Source organism: Mus caroli, chromosome 4, assembly GCF_900094665.2.
Source record: "Mus caroli chromosome 4, CAROLI_EIJ_v1.1, whole genome shotgun sequence".
Classification (NCBI taxonomy): domain Eukaryota; kingdom Metazoa; phylum Chordata; class Mammalia; order Rodentia; family Muridae; genus Mus; species Mus caroli.
In genome coordinates this window covers 47,856,126-47,872,449 of record NC_034573.1, presented here as the reverse complement: position 1 = coordinate 47,872,449, position 16,324 = coordinate 47,856,126, and positions in this window count along the sequence as shown.

The window sequence follows — 16,324 nt, the reverse complement described above, 5'->3', positions numbered from 1 at the left end:
AAGAAGAAGAAGAAGAAGAAGAAGAAGAAGAAGAAGAAGAAGAAGAAGAAGAAGAAGAAGAAGAAGAAGAAAGAACAAGAAAAAGAAGAAGAAGAAAAGGAAAAAGAAAGAGAAAAATAAAAAGAAAGAGAAAGAGAAAAGGAAAAAAGAAAAAGAAAAAGAAATAGAAACATACACACATACACACACACAACTAGAAATTTCAGAATTTCTTAACCAAGCTGAGAGCTATTCTAACCTATGGATATCTTACTATAGAAAGTTATAAATCAACATTACTTTTAAAACCAGTGGAAGTTTTATAACTAGAAGGCAAAATTATTATAATTAATAAAACAAGTAGTACCAACACTGCATGCGTGTGTGTGTATGTCCTGTAGGGGGAAACAAAAGTGAAAAAGAAAAAGAAAGAAGGCAAGAAGGAAAGAACAAGAAGGAAGAAAGAACAGAAGGAAGGAAGGAAGGAAGGAAGGAAGGAAGGAAGGAAGGAAGGAAGGAAGGAAGGAAGGAAGGAAGAGCTCGGGTATGGCATAATTAGAAAAGGAGCATCCAAACATGTCTTTGAGTTAGTTTTCTGGTGGCCATCTACTACTGAGCATGCAGCCAACACTTAAGAGTAGTTTGTTTTCCCAGTGAGATTCTCTTGGAGAAAACTTAATTTTTATTTGCAAATAGTTATCAATTGGAGATAGCAGAATTCTGGGTTAGGGATGGAGGCCTGTGTCTATTTCTCCTTTTAGTGCTGGGACCTCATCTGGAACATACGCATGCAGGCCTTGTATGTTCTGCCTCAGTGTTTCTGAGTTAATATGTGCATCAGTCCTGCTGTGTTTAGAGGACCTTGTTTTCATGGTGTCCTCCATCCCCTCTGGCTCTTGTATTCTTCATTCCTTCTATTCTGTAGCATTCCCTGAGCCCTACAGGGAGAGATTTCATGGAGACATTCTATTTATGGCTCAATGTTTCAAGGTTTTTCAACGTCTGCATATTTTCTAGCTGTGGGTCTCTGATTGTTCTCATACAATGCAGGAGGCCACTTCTCAGATGATGGCATTGATCTATAAATATAGCAGAATGTCACTAGGAGTCATTTTATTGCTATGGTCATTTAGTAGAACAATAAAATATAGTCTCCTCCTAGGACCCTGGAATATCTACTCTCAGGTACTTGGTCACTCAAGCAGTATTGGATATGGGTTCCATGTCATGGTGTTGGCCTTAAGTCAAATCAAATATTGGTTGGTTACTTCCAGAAGTTTGTACCAACATTGAAATAGCATATCATTCAGCCAGGTCAATATTCTAGATCAAAGGGTTGGTACTTATGCTTCTCCTTTGGTTGTAGACAGAGTGCCAGGAGTAGTACTCTGTAGGGATAAAGGTTCTAGGTAAGTACCAACTTGTTCCTGATTTTAGTAGAATTGCTTTGAGTTTCTCCCCATCTAATTTGATATTGGCTACAAGCTTCCTGTAAATTTTCCTTTTTTATGTTCAGTTATGTCCCTTGTATCCCTAAACTCTTCAGGACTTTTATCATGAAAGGACATTGGCTTTTGTCAAAGGCCTTTTTTTTTCTCATCTAATGAGATGATCACGTGAGTTTTGTCCTTTAGTTTGTTTATATAGTGAATTACATTTATCAGTTTACATCTGTTGAACCTCTTTTAAAAAGTCTGCATGAGCATGGTGGATGACCTTTTTTATGTGTTCTTAGATTCGGTTTGCAAGTATTGAGTATTTTTGCATTTATGTTCACAAGAGAAATTAGTTGGTAATTTTATTTCTTTGTTGTTTTCTTTTATGGGAGTTTGGGCATCAGGGTAACTGTAGCATCATAAATTGAATCATTGTTTCTTCTGTTTCTATATTGTGGGATAATTTGATGTGTATTAGTCCTAACTTTTCTTTAAAAGTCTAGTAGCATTCTATGCTAAAACCATCTGGCCCTGGGCTGTATTTGGTTTGGAGACTTTTAGTTGCTCCTTCTACTTCATTGGGGGTTATAGTTCTGTTTAAACTGCATATCTGATCTTCATTTAACTTTGGTAAATGGTATATATGAAGAAAATTACTCATTTCTTTCAGTTTTCAAATTTTGTGAAGTACAGGTTTTTAAAGGATATACTTATACTTCTCTGCGTTTCCTCCTTGATTCATCTCTAATTTCATCCCTAATTTTGTTAATTTGGATAGTCTCTCTACCTTTTAATTAATTTGGCTAAGAGTTTGTCCGTCTTTTGATTATCTCAAAAAACAACTCTTTGTTTCATTGATTTTTTTATATTGTGTTTTGTTTGTTTCTGTTTTATTGATTTCATTCCTGAGATTGATTATCGCTTGCCATCCACCTCTTTTGGGTGTAATTTCAGGTGTGCTGTTAGATTACTATTATGAAGGCTCTACATTTTTTAATGTAGGAATGAACTGCTATGAACTTGCCTTGTATAACTGTCTTCATGCTTTCCCATAAGTTTGGGTATTTTGTATACTCATTTTCATTCAATTTTAGAAAGTCTTTCATGCCTTTATTATGCTGTATCTTTACCATTTTGTTGTTGTTGTTGTTGTTCAGTATCAACTTGTTCAGTTTCCATGAGTTTGCAAGCTTTCTGCTGTTTCTGTTGTTGATATCCAACTTTAATCTGTGGTGGTCGGGTAGGATATGCAGTCTAATTTAAATTTCCTTGTATACATTGAGACTTACTTTGTGTCTGAATATATGGTCTATTTTGGAGAAAGTTCCATGAGCTGGTAAGAAGAAACCATACTCTTTTGTGTGAGGGTGAAATACTCTGCATCTGTTAGGTCCACTTGGTTTATAACATCAGTTAGCTCTAGCATTTCTCTCTTCAGCTTCTGTCTGGATGATTTGTCCTTTGGTGAGAGTGGGGTATTGAAGTTTTCTACTATCAGTGTGTGGGGGTCATTCTGTGATCGAAGATGTAGTTGTGCATCCATCCTTCATGAACTTGGTTGCCCTTGTGATTGGTGCTTCTATGCTAAGAATTGGAATGTCTTCTTAGTAGATTCTTTTTTTCCTTTAGTGAATGAGGTATATTCTTTCTGTGTCTGATTAGTTTTGGTTCAAAGTCTATTTTGCCAGACACTAAAATGTCTACACCAGCTTGATTCTTAGTTCCATTTGCTCATGGTATCTTTTTCCATCCCTTTCTCCTGAGGTGACATCTACCCTGCATGTTAAGGTGTGCTATTTAGATGCAACAGAAGGGTGAATCCTGTTTACAAATCCATGCTCTTAGTTTGTGTCCCTTCATTAGGGAATTGAGAACACTGATTTTGAGACTTATCAATTAGCAACATTTGTTGGTTCCTGTTATTTGGTTGTGGTGGTATCCCCCCCCCCCACAGTCTTTTGATTTGCTGATCTGAGACTATTTACTATTTGTGTTTTCTTAAGTGTGGTTAACCTCTATAGATTGTAGAGGTTTTTCTTCTAGTACCTTCTGTAGGGCTAGATGTATAAATAGATACTGTTTAAATTTGGGTTTTAATCATGGGATGCCTTTCTCTCTCCATCCATCATGATTGAAAGTTTTTCTGGGTGTAATAGTCTGGGCATCTGTGGTTTTTTATGGTTTGTAGAACATCTGTCCTGCCTCTTCTGGCTTTTAGAATCCCATTAAGAAGTCAGATGTTATTCTAATAGGTCTGCTTCTATATGTTACTTAATATTCTTCCCTTGTAGCTTTTAATATTCCTTTTTTGTTCTGTATATTTAGTATTTTAATTATTATGTGCTAAGAACTTTTCTGGTCCATTCTATTTAGCCTTCTGTATGCTTCTTGTATCTTGATAGGAACATCTTCCTTAATTTTGTTAAAAATATTTTCTATGCCTCTGACCTGAATTTCTTCTCCCTTCTCTATTCCTATTATTTTTAGATTTGTTTTTTTTCATGGTGTCCCCAATTTCTGGTCTATTCTCTGCCAAGAGATTTTTAGATTTAACATTTTTTTTTGACCAATGTATCCATTTCTTCTATTGTATCTTCAATGCCTGAGATTCTCTCTTCCATCTTTCCTAGTCTGTTGGTGAGACTTGCTTCTGGGGTTCCTGGTTGAGTTCCTAAATTCATTTACAGATTTCCCTTAGCTTGGGTTTGTTTTATTGGTTCTATTTTCTCTTTCAGGTCTTAAAGTGTTTTATTCATATTTTCCACTGTCAGTTTTTGCGTTCGAAGTTTTTTTTTTTTCCCAAGGAATTTATTCCTTTTCTCTTTAAGGACTCAACCACATGGATAAAAGGTATTTTAAGGTCCTTGTCTTGTGCTTTAGCTGTTTTCTTTCTCAGGGCCTACCATAGTTGGGTTGCTGATCTCTAGTGGAGGCATATTGTCCAGGTTGTTATTATGCTTTTATGCTAGGATTCAGGCATTTGGATTTAGGATGATTGTAATTGTATGTGCTGAGATTTTCTCTTTTGTTGTTGGGTGGGCACTGTGTTGCTTAGTTTCTTTTGCCCTCTCTGGTTCTTAAGAGAGTATGATGGCTATGTTCTGAAACCTGGGAATGAGGCTGAACTAAAAGAGGGGATCCACAGGAGTAAGGAAAGCATGGTGTTCCACCAGAATCTGCTTAGTCTCTTGGAACTAGGGCCAGAGAGTGAGTAGAAGCCACAACAGGTAGTCTACCAGAGAGCTGGGGATCCAACTGGGGGACTAGATTTGGAGAACAAGAGAGAGAGTGGAGATCTGAAGCTCACCTCCCTGTTTTGCTGGTCTTCTTGCTTGTCTGGAAGAATTATCCAATGGGTTCACTGGGAAAGCCAGGTGGAGTTGGGAACAGAGATAAAGGGATGGGTCAGGGAAGGAAAGTTGGAGGAGAATATCTGAATGATCTATTAGTTGGAGATGGTGTTAGAGATAAAACGGAGGCTACAGCAGGTGTTTTGCTTGGGGGTGATACTGGAGGATGGAATCTGGAGGAGAAGAGAGTGAAGATCTCCAGGGAGTCTACCTGCTTCCCTGATTGACAGGACCAGTAAGTTCCCAGGGAATAAAACTGGATACTTAATTCAACTGCTACTTGGCACTGTCAGTAGTCTTAAATATACCTCTTACATTCAGATGAACACTGCCTCAGTAATAATCTCAAATCCTTCCACATAACATATTTCTTTACTAAGTTGCTAAGGCAAAATATAGAGATAACCCTTCATTCCTTTATTTGCCCCCAAACTGCATCTACTCTATATGCAAATTCATTCTTTTCAACTGCCAAATATACACAAAATCTGTTTCTTTTTTTCTTGTATCAAGTGCTTCGATCCTTATCAAACCCCGAGTCTCTTACATATACATATTCATATACATACACACATACATATATGCATACACATATACACATACAACGGCAGTCATCTCCTACGTGTCCACCATATGTTCAGTGTTGGATCCCTTAATCCTCTCTGTATACAGCCATAAGGAGATCTTAGCCCACCATGGATTTATCACTATTTATCACTACTTGCTGTTGTTTGATCCCTTAATGGTTATAACTTCACCTAAACTTACAAAATCGCTCTTCCTTCTTTCTCTTCAACTCTATCCAGAACCAGTTTCTGCAGACGAAAACAGGACAGAGTGTCAGCTCCTTGCTGGTCTTCAGACAGCAAGCCTGTCCTTAGTCCAGGGCCTTGATGCTTGCCTTAGCCCTGTTCTTAGACCTTTGCAAAGGTGGCTCTCTCTTGAGGTATTTAAGCCTTTCCTTGAGTATCTTCTCTGAATCACTCTGCATACTTGGTATGAAGTGCCCACGGCATATCACATTCCCTTTATTAAAAGTTTAAAAGGGCTGGCATGATGGCTCAGCAGGTAATGAGACATATCGTCTTGTCTGCTGACTTTGATCCTGGAACCCAAGTAGTAGAAAGAAAGAATAAACTTCTGTAAATTGTCCTTTGACCTGTACATGTGTCATGAACCATGTACACACACACACACACACACACACACACAAACACACACACACACACCCCACATTAAATAAATATAATTTTAAAAATTAAATAAACCTCCCCTGGGCATATATCCAGAAGAAGTTCCAACCGGTAAGAAGGACACATGCTCCACTATGTTCATAGCAGCCTTATTTATAATAGCCAGAAGCTGGAAAGATCCCAGATATCCCTCAATAGAGGAATGGATACAGAAAATGTGGTACATTTGCAAAATGGAGTACTACTCAGCTATTAAAAAGAATGAATTTATGAAATTCCTAGGCAAATGGATGGACCTGGAGGGCATCTTCCTGAGTGAGGCAACCCAATCACAAAAGAACTCACACAATATGTACTCACTGATAAGTGGATATTAGCCCAGAAACTTAGAATACCCAAGATACAAGATACAATTTGTGAAACACATGAAACTCAAGAAGAACGAAGNCCAAAGTGTGGACACTTTGCCCCTTCTTAGAATTGGGAACAAAACACCCATGGAAGGAGTTACAGAGACAAAGTTTGGAGCNGAGACNAAAGGATGGACCATCTAGAGACTGCCATANCNNGGNATCCATCCCATAATCANCNTCCAAACNCTGACACCATTGCATACACTAGCAAGATTTTGCTGAAAGGACCCAGATATAGCTGTCTCTTGTGAGACAATGCCGGGGCCTAGCAAACACAGAAGTGGATGCTCACAGTCAGGTATTGGATGAATCACAGGGCCCCCAATGGAGGAGCTAGAGAAAGTACCCAAGGAGTTGTGGGGATCTGCAACCCTATAGGTAGAACAACAATATGAACTAACCAGTACCCCCTGGAGCTCATGTCTCTAGCTGCATATGTATCAGAAGATGGCCTAGTCGGCCATCAGTGGAAAGAGAGGCCCATTGGTCGTGCAAACTTTATATGCCTCAGTACAGGGGAATGCCAGGGCCAAGAAGTGGGAGTGGGTGGGTGGGGGAGTGGGTGAGGGAGCATGTGGGGGACTTTTGGGATAGCATTGGAAATGTAAATGAAATAAATACCTAATAAAAATATAAAAAAATAAAAATTAAAATTAAATAATATAAGTTACATCATTTTTATCCATTTACTTGGTTGTTTTTCCCTTTTTTCTTTTCCCACAAATAGGATATAAGTGATATGAAAGTTGGGATATAGTTTGTCTTATTTACAACTTTATCTTTTGTTCTGAAAATAACATCTGGCACACAGTAAGTATTCAATAAATACTTGTTAAGTGAATATATAAATAAGGTACGTAGTGGCTTTTAATAACTATATTTTGACATCTCTCCATAAAATAACATTTATCTATTATATTGATATAAGTTTTTGTTTGAATCCAGTCATATACTCTACTTTATCAGAGACCCTCCTGTAGTGTGGCAGTTATAAAAATAACCATAATTACTTATGTGAGTTGGTGTTTCTTCACTATAACAAAATAACTGAGATCATTAATTTACAAAGAGAAAAGATTTACTCTGGCTCAGTTTTCAGAGATCCATATTTATGTTCAATTGGTTCCATTATTTCTGGGCCTGTAGGGAAGCAGCACATAGCAGCAAAAGACATGAATCAGGAAGCAAAAAGAGACCAGAAAGGGATGGGTCCCATCATGCTCTTCAAGACACTCCCTCAATAACTCAAGGACCTCCCACCAGTCCCCACCTCAGAAAGTTCCAACCCTTGCCAATAGCACCACCTTGGGGAAAGCCTGTAATAAATGAACTTTAAGAGACATTTAGTCAAGGCAGTCAGTATAAAACTCGATATTTGCTGGAATTCATGTTGAGTTATCTATGCAAAGAATGCTCTAATATTGCTGAGTTTTATTATCTTTCTAGTCAACAAACATACCTAAATCTGTTCCACATGAGCTGATACCAGCACAAATCCACTAATCTATTTTTGTGAAATTGACTTGAAGCTAAAATCTGGGCCTTATTTACGGTTGCTAATTTTTTCCCCATTGTTTGATTGTCAGTCAATATTTCTGTCTGCTGAATCATTTAAACTAAGTCTAACAACTTGGGATCTCTCTCAACATTGTATGGTGTGCTATTTAAATAAAGATTCAGACTTTGTCTTTATTCACGTGAATGAGAAAAATACTGAAAACAAAGGGGGAAAACTAGATTTCATTTTGCTGCAAATTTAATTATCAGGTGACTCATCAATGTATCGTCTGTCTTTGGTTAAATAGATTTATAAGTCTAGCTAAAGCCAATTTGATATCTGCTAACATTTGGTCATGTGCTTTGCTGAAACTGAGAGTGTAAATCCAAACGCCCAGTTCTCTCTGTCTCTCCCCTCCCTATCTTGCATCTGAAGTGTTACACTCAAGGATTGCTTTGTCACATAGGGAGCAAGTTTACATCAACAGAATCAAAATTCAGATTAATCAATTCAGTGATAGCAGAGAGCATTGGTTATTTTTTTTTACAAGTGTAAGAGGGATGTCTAGTACATGCTAGCTGTAGACAGAGATGACTGCTAAAGCTGAGTGATGAATGAAAAGAACATATAGCCCAATAGGAAAGCAGAGGGAGCACGTAACAGGAAGAGAAGAGTCACAGTTAAGGCATCCCTTCAAATAAAAGCATGAGACATCTCAGTATCTTTGAGATACCAGAATATATCACTATGTCTAGGGCTAAAATACATGGGAATGGATGGGTTCTTCCACATCTTGAAGCCAAAGGATGTAGGCTTCTGTGGCAGGACACAAATGTGTACAGATTCCCCATTCTGAACTATTTATTTAGTTGTAGAGTAGAAATTTTGTTTAAATTAAGAGAGATTAAAATGAAGAAAGAGAATGATACCGAGAAGGTGTGAATCAAGCCAGTGTTCCAGGATGGAGACTGGAAATATAAAATAAAGTATACCGTTTTAGTTTTCTATCTATCAATGTTATAAAATCCTTATGACCAAAAACAACCTGGGGAGGAAAGTCTCCCTTTGGTTTGTGTACCCTCATTACAGTCAATCACTGAGAGGAGTCAGAGAAGGAGCTCCAAGGAAGGAACCTTGAGGCAGGGACTGAAGCAGAGCCACATTGATGTTGCTTACTGCTTTGCTCTTAAACTCACCTTCAGCTATCTTTCTCTGACCTCCCAGGACCACCTTGCCAGAAGAGGCACTGTCTGAAATGGACTGGGTTCTCTTATCAATCATTAATCAAGAAAATGACTGCAGACTGGCCTACCAGTCAATATGATAGAGGCATTCTCTCAATTGAGGGCCCTTGTTTCCAGATGACCCTAGCTAGTGCTGAGTTAACAACAAAACATACACTACAGAGGTTGAATGCATAAGGCTTTCAAGAAGAAACCATAGAAGAATAATAGCATAAAAGGGGTAACAGGTGATTGTCAAGATTGGGTATAAGTCAGAGAGAGTACAGAATTAATGTAATTCTTAACATGAAGAGAAAGAAGATGCTGGCTCCAATTTTGACTTTTGGTTTATAGATGTCTTTTGTCCAGCCACAAGAAGTCAAAAGGAGTTTAGTATGTGTCTCTATAGTTAGAGAGCAACTTTCTCAGATAGTGGAGTGTTTTTAATTCATAAAGAATCAGGAAATAGTCTTGGCTGTGGCAATAGGTGGGGATTGTTGGCATTTAATGTCTCTGTCTGATATTAACATACATTTGCATTTCCTAAGTAGTTCATTTTAACAGGAAATGTCCAGGCTCCACTTCCATAGTCAGCGGTTGTACAGATTTTTAAAGGGCCCAGAATCTGCATGTTAGCTAGCACCACAGACGATTCTGACAGCCACTGCTTCCATGCAACCCTTTGGGAAGCATCACTTTAAATGAAATTGGGGGTACTGGGACAACAGGAAGAAACACTTTCAGAAGTAGTAGCTAAAGAGGTTGGAAAGAAACCATAATGATGAGAATATCCAGAAGCTAAAGCAGAATTTGATTGACACAGAGAGAGGAGGACTAGGGAGACTGAGAGTGGGGCTTGCTGCTGAGAGGCTATGTAGTAATGGGTTTTTGCAAAGGTTTATGTCTTTGAGATCTTTGCCTCACTGCGTATCAGTAGCACTGGTATTTTCATAAGCTTGCCTTGACTTGCTGAAAACTGCATGTTTTTTGTTCAGTTCTATCAACAATTGGTGTTAGGTGTTGCTCAAAAATAGTAACAAATGTCTTTCTTTCATTTTTGAAATCCAGTCTGTGTTTTCTAATAAAAATGAAGACAAAATAATGAAAAGTTCCTTTTAATCTACGAATGCTTCTAAGAATCTCTTTTGGAGATCAGCAAAACTAATTTGATCATTGTTTACTTCAGAATCTGGGCCAAAAAGTATAATTCTAAGAAATAATCAAATGAGTTGGGTGTAGGCAGACCAGTGAATTGAGGCTTCAAAGGAGGCATAACAGTTATCTTCAAACGTGACCGGAAGGCCTGTCATGGTGAATAGCACAATTGGTCTGCATAGCAACAAGAAACATAAGGAGAATGGGGAAGGCACCTTCCCACAGAAGCTTTAACCACCCATCTTGACCCAGGCTTAGCTCTACATAATACAAGAAAGGCCAGGCTCTGTGTATGGCGTGGATAGAGTCAACTGTCTCTTTGGTTCTGTTCTTTCTTGTTCCTGCAGAGAAGGCTTGTACCCATTATGGGCCCTTTCTCATGCTCCCTCAGAATCAAAACAAGCACATCACCTATTCTCAGGGTCTGTCACTTGTTCTGTTCATGACTTGTTCTCTCTCCACCTCAGTCCTTCACAAACCGATCATCTGTCCATCCCTAAGACAAAGAAAGCTTCAATTGTGCTCTCAAAACTCTACTGAAATTGCCTTTTCTAGCTACTAAACTAAAACATATCACACGTGCATGCATGTATACACACATACACACACACACACACACACACACACACACACACACACACCATATATAAGAAGCTTCAGGCTTTTCCATAGCATCTTGAACACCTGATGGCCTTTCTCTCCTTTATACAGCTTGATCTCTGCAGGTCCTTGGTGCTCATCTGCTACAGAGGATATTGTCCTTTGCTGTTCAAAACCATACTTTATTTATTGTGCTCTTTTCTTGCATTTTCTAACAGCTTCTGCTTTACATATGCCAGTTTCATTACACATAAAAAAAAGGCTCATGGTGATTCAACTGTGAGTTTATGTAATCAAGAACACTGAATTCTCATTTCTTACTGTTAAATAGCAATATGGTGACCTTTGCTGTATGATATGATCAACTAGGTTTTCCAGCTCTCTCTATAATCATCAAGGTTTTATCATGTACCTTGTAGGCCACAAATTCTAAAAGTTGAGGGAATCTTTCAAAAACATGGAAGTTGGACACATGAATGTATTTGTTATGTTTAGTGTTCATTTAATCATTGTTAGCTTTGTGCCATTTTTCTTTATTTGTAATAATCAGGATAGGTTAGGGTTGCTTCTATAACAACTAAAGAATAAATAATTAGACAGAGTTGGCTTCAGGTCCAGGATCTCTTCAGAGCGGCAGTGCTAGCCATGCAGACTTAATACTGCAGATGCTTTAGCCATTATTGTAGCCTCCAGGGCAACAAAGGTTTCTGTGGTTTCTGGGGAAGGAGATGGAGACTCAAGCACAGTAAATTTAATACTCCTATCAATGTTCACACACATTTGTTATGTGTTGACACAACACGTTTACTGTAACATACATGTTAACACAAAGAATTAATATAGGCATATATATTTTGCAGACTTCCTGAACAGTGAGAAGTAGTAGAGAGAAATCAGAAATGACCAAAAACTTGTGATCTTTCCCAATCTCTTTCATCATATAATTTATATTTTATCTCCCAAAAACTTACATGAAGTAGATCTTTGATATTATTATAGTTGCCAGCATGCTAATAAAAATACACACTGTGAACACATAAGCAGATATATGTGCTTTCGTATGATGATGAGACCAGCATAATTTAACATCCTTACTGCTGAAAAGTTGTTTTTATTGGCATACAGAGTTTTCCCGCAGTCTATTATGTTTATAGCATTAGTACATATTATCATGTGTACATTGCTACAGGGTATAACTACATGATGCATTGTTCTTTTTATTCTGAGAATTCACTATTTCAAAAATTATTTTAGATATTTTCAAATTTTCACCCTTATTTGTGATTTTGATAGAATCTTATGTTTAAATTCTTTACATTTAAGCTGCCAGGACATCTATTCTATGATTTTCTTTTAATATGTACTTTAGTTTGATTCATCTCAGAAATACATAAACTATAGCACCATGTAATATCTCAATGAGAATAAATGAAATACATATTTGTTGTGCCTTTGCCTTCTTGATGGGACTTTTTTTTCTCTATGTGATAACTTGCCTAGACAACAAATTATACAGATGCTTCACTGCTGCTCTAATGCAACATCTTGACACATCCTAGTATTTATTCTGTTTGGAGAGGTCTTTTATTTTGAACAAATACTTGTGACATTTTCACTCTTACCTGAAATTGTAAAGCATTACAAGAATATATGTATATATTGCTTTTCACCACATGCCTGTTACTCATTAATTTTGATCTTTGGAAGGTGTTTTTCTGAGTTGAGCCTCATAATTAGTACTTAAGCTGTAAGGGCCACGTGGCCTATTAGACTCACTTCTCTAGTCTACAATCTCCTCATTCCATCTGTGTCTTCCAGACTGAGATGGAGATGCTTGCATACATGACAAAAGGAGTCTACAACCATGCCCGATGGGGAAGAAGTGCTTGTCATTTTAACCTGAAGATGATAATAAAACCTGAGCTGATATGTAAGCAGAAAAAAATTAAGTAGAAAACATATGAACAATGACAAATCAGCCCCCAAACTAGAGGATAATAAAGGAAAATTCATGAAACTGAAAGCTTTTGGAGAAAAAAAAATCATGAACTTCAATAAATTTCTAGATAATTTTCTAAAAAGTGATATAAACTATCTAGTTAGGAATGAGAAAACACCACTTTCCACAAACACCTCTAAAATCTAGTTTTTGTAAAATCCCAGCTTAAATTAAATGGTCCAGAACACCCTGAAGATCCAGAATTATCAGAAAAGCTAAACTGACTTAAAGGAGAAAACTGTCCTATGAGTAGCCGTTCATGTATTAAAGAGAGTGAATTTTTAATTTCAAACCTTCCCACAGATAAAATTCACGTCCAGATGGCTTCATTTCTGAATCCCACAAAAACAGTTTTAACTGGAGAAGGGAAAAGTACTGCTCTCAGGGACCCAGAATTAACTCAGCACTCAAGCCAGGCAGTGATACTGCAAAAAGGGAGAAACTCTGGATCAATTTTCCTCACAAGGATAGATGCAGCACTCATACTGTTTTTTAAAAAAACGTAAGAAACAAAATGAGGCTGGAGAAATGCTCCAGGAGCTAAGAGAGTTGCTGATCTTGCAGAAGACCCAGGTTCAATTCCCAGCACCCACACAGAGGCTCACAGTTGACTGTAATCCCAGCTCCAGAGGATCAGACACACTCTTCTGGTCTCAGGGGATACCAGGCATGCGCATAATGCTTTTACATATGTGTAGACAAACCTCACAGTCACAAAATAAAAAAAGTTAAAATATAAGAATAATTGTGACAAAACACTACTAAACTTGAACATTGTAAACTATTAATTAAAAGTAGAATTAGTGGTCTGGCAAGATGGCTTGTCAGATAAAGGGAGCCTGCGGCTAAGCCCAGTGACACGAGTTTGAGGCTCACATGGTGGAAGGAGAGAACCAACTGTACAAGTTGCAAAGTTGTTCTCTATCCTTACACACAAGCAATGGCACACACACACACACACACACGGGTGGGGGTTAGGAGAGAGAGAGAGAGACAGACAGACAAGGAGAGAAACAAAATAAAATAAATGTAAAAAAAAAGGACATAAGAAAACAGTATTTCTTCTTATTTTGCTTTTTTATTGCTGCAATAAAAACTATGACCAAAGCAAGTTGTGGGAGAAAGGGTTTATTTTATTTTAAACCTTACAGTGAGTCCAGGGCAGGAACTTAAGGCAGTAACCCAGAGTCAAGAACTGAAGCAGAAGCCATGGAGGAATGCTGCTTGCTGGATGGCTTACTACCAGTGCCTTGCTCAGCATTCTTTTTAAAAAGCCCACCTACTCAGCGGTTGTACAAGCCACAGCGAGGTGGGCTGTCCCACATCCATCATTAAGCAAGAAAAACGCCCCATGGGCTTACACTCAGGCCAATCGGATGGGGGCATTTTCTCAACTGAGTCTCCACCAATACAAAAAAAACCCTAACTCTTGTCAAATTGATATAAAGCTAATCAGCATGTAGGAAGGAGGAAAAGGGTCATCTTACCTGCTACACTCCATCATTGGGAGGACAGGCAGGAACAAAAGGCAAGCATGCAAGGTAGAAACTTCTAAGGAGCCCTACTCATCGGCTTGCTCCCGGACTCACACTCTGCTGCCCTTCTATGAAGCCCAGGCACACCTGCCTAGGGATGGCGCTGCCAACAGTCTCTTTCCATGACACCTTCAATCCACAGGACCTTACGTCAATTAGAAATTAAGAAAATGACCCCCAGACATGCCCACCACCGACGAACCTGTTAGAAAGAATTCTTCAACTGAGGGTCTTTCAAGCCCCGCAGGGCAAGCTGACAACCAAGACGACCCATCACAACTACTGAGAAGCTCTACTGAGAAATTTACATACCGTGTTTATGGATTAAACATTCAGTATTCCGAGAAACCATTTCTCTCCGAATTGATCCACCATTTGATACCTGCATTTTTATAGTATACAAAACTACTATAATCAAAATACCAGATGGCTTGTTTATAAAAATTGACAACTGTATTCTAAAAATGTGAAAAAAAAATTAAAAATAGCCTAAACAATTTTGAAAAGAAAAACCTTATAATAATCATGCTACTTGAACCTGAAGCTTAGGAGAGGGGGCCAGGAGTCTCTCAGCATGCTATTAACACAGCCAAACATGGAGAGCAATTCAACCACACACAAATGCCAGCATGCTTCTGGTAAATTGGTCCTATGGTAAATCGGTGTCAATATTAATTAATACAGATATTTGTAATGAACATATTGGGGAAAAGAGGATATCAACATAGAAAAATAAAAATAACTTTAACTCTTAATGTACCTAAAGGATAATAAACCAAAAACATAAGATTTGTAGGACACATAAGGAAATTTCATGACCTTAGAGTTGACATGGATTTTATGAATATTAAATGGAAGGCTGGATTCCCTAAGGAAAATCTGAAGTTAAACTTCAGAATAAAAATTCTGTTCTTCAGAAATACAGATCAAGTGAAAATATTTACAATGTGAGTATTTGCCAAAGACCTTTATCCACAATATATAAAGAATATAACTCAATAAAAAGAAGAAAGCATGCCAATTAAAAATTGGCAAAATATTAGAACACTTCAGAATAAATCAAATTGGCAATAAGAAACTTTTGACTTCAGTTTTTTTTTTCATTAGAGAAATTCACATTAAATCCATGTGATACCATTATATGCTCATTAACTAGTCATAAAAATAATGAAGTGTGTGGTGGCAACGATGTCAAACACTGAACATTTTCATGTGTTTCATGAGACAGTGTAAAATGGAAGTAAAATCATCTTACAGAAATGCGTGACACTTTTTGATAAATACACTCTCATCACAAAACCTGACAATCCCAACCCTAGATTTTCATTCCAAAGAAATGAAAACATAGGCCGGGCATGGTGGCGCACGCCTTTAATCCCAGCGCTTGGGAGGCAGAGGCAGGCAAATTTCTGAGTTCGAGGCCAGCCTGGTCTACAGAGTGAGTTTGAGGACAGCCAGGACTATACAGAGAAATTCTGTCTCAAGAACAAAAACAAAAAAGGAAAACATATTTTTCTTGTGCAAAGACATATACATAGTTTTTTAGCTTCAAATTGGGAACTAACAAAAAACATCTATCAACAGTGATTATATAAGCTCATTATGACATGTCCGTGTAAAGGAATACTACTCACCAAGAAAGAAGACACAACATGGGCACATTTCAAAAATATTGTGTCCTATAGGCAAAACATTGCACAAAGGCATTGGATTCACTTTCTATATGACAATAGACTGTAATGGTAGTTGCCTATCATTGGTGTAGAATGAGAAGAGGTTGACTGTAAAAATTGTATAGAATGATTTTTTTTAAGTAATTGAAATGATTTGTGCCTAAGTTTTGTGGCTATAAATGCTCTACAGCAAATTTTAACTATCCCTTACTAATAGGTGCATTTTAGAGTAAATAAATTTCGTCTCAATAAAGTTGATTTTTGAAGTAA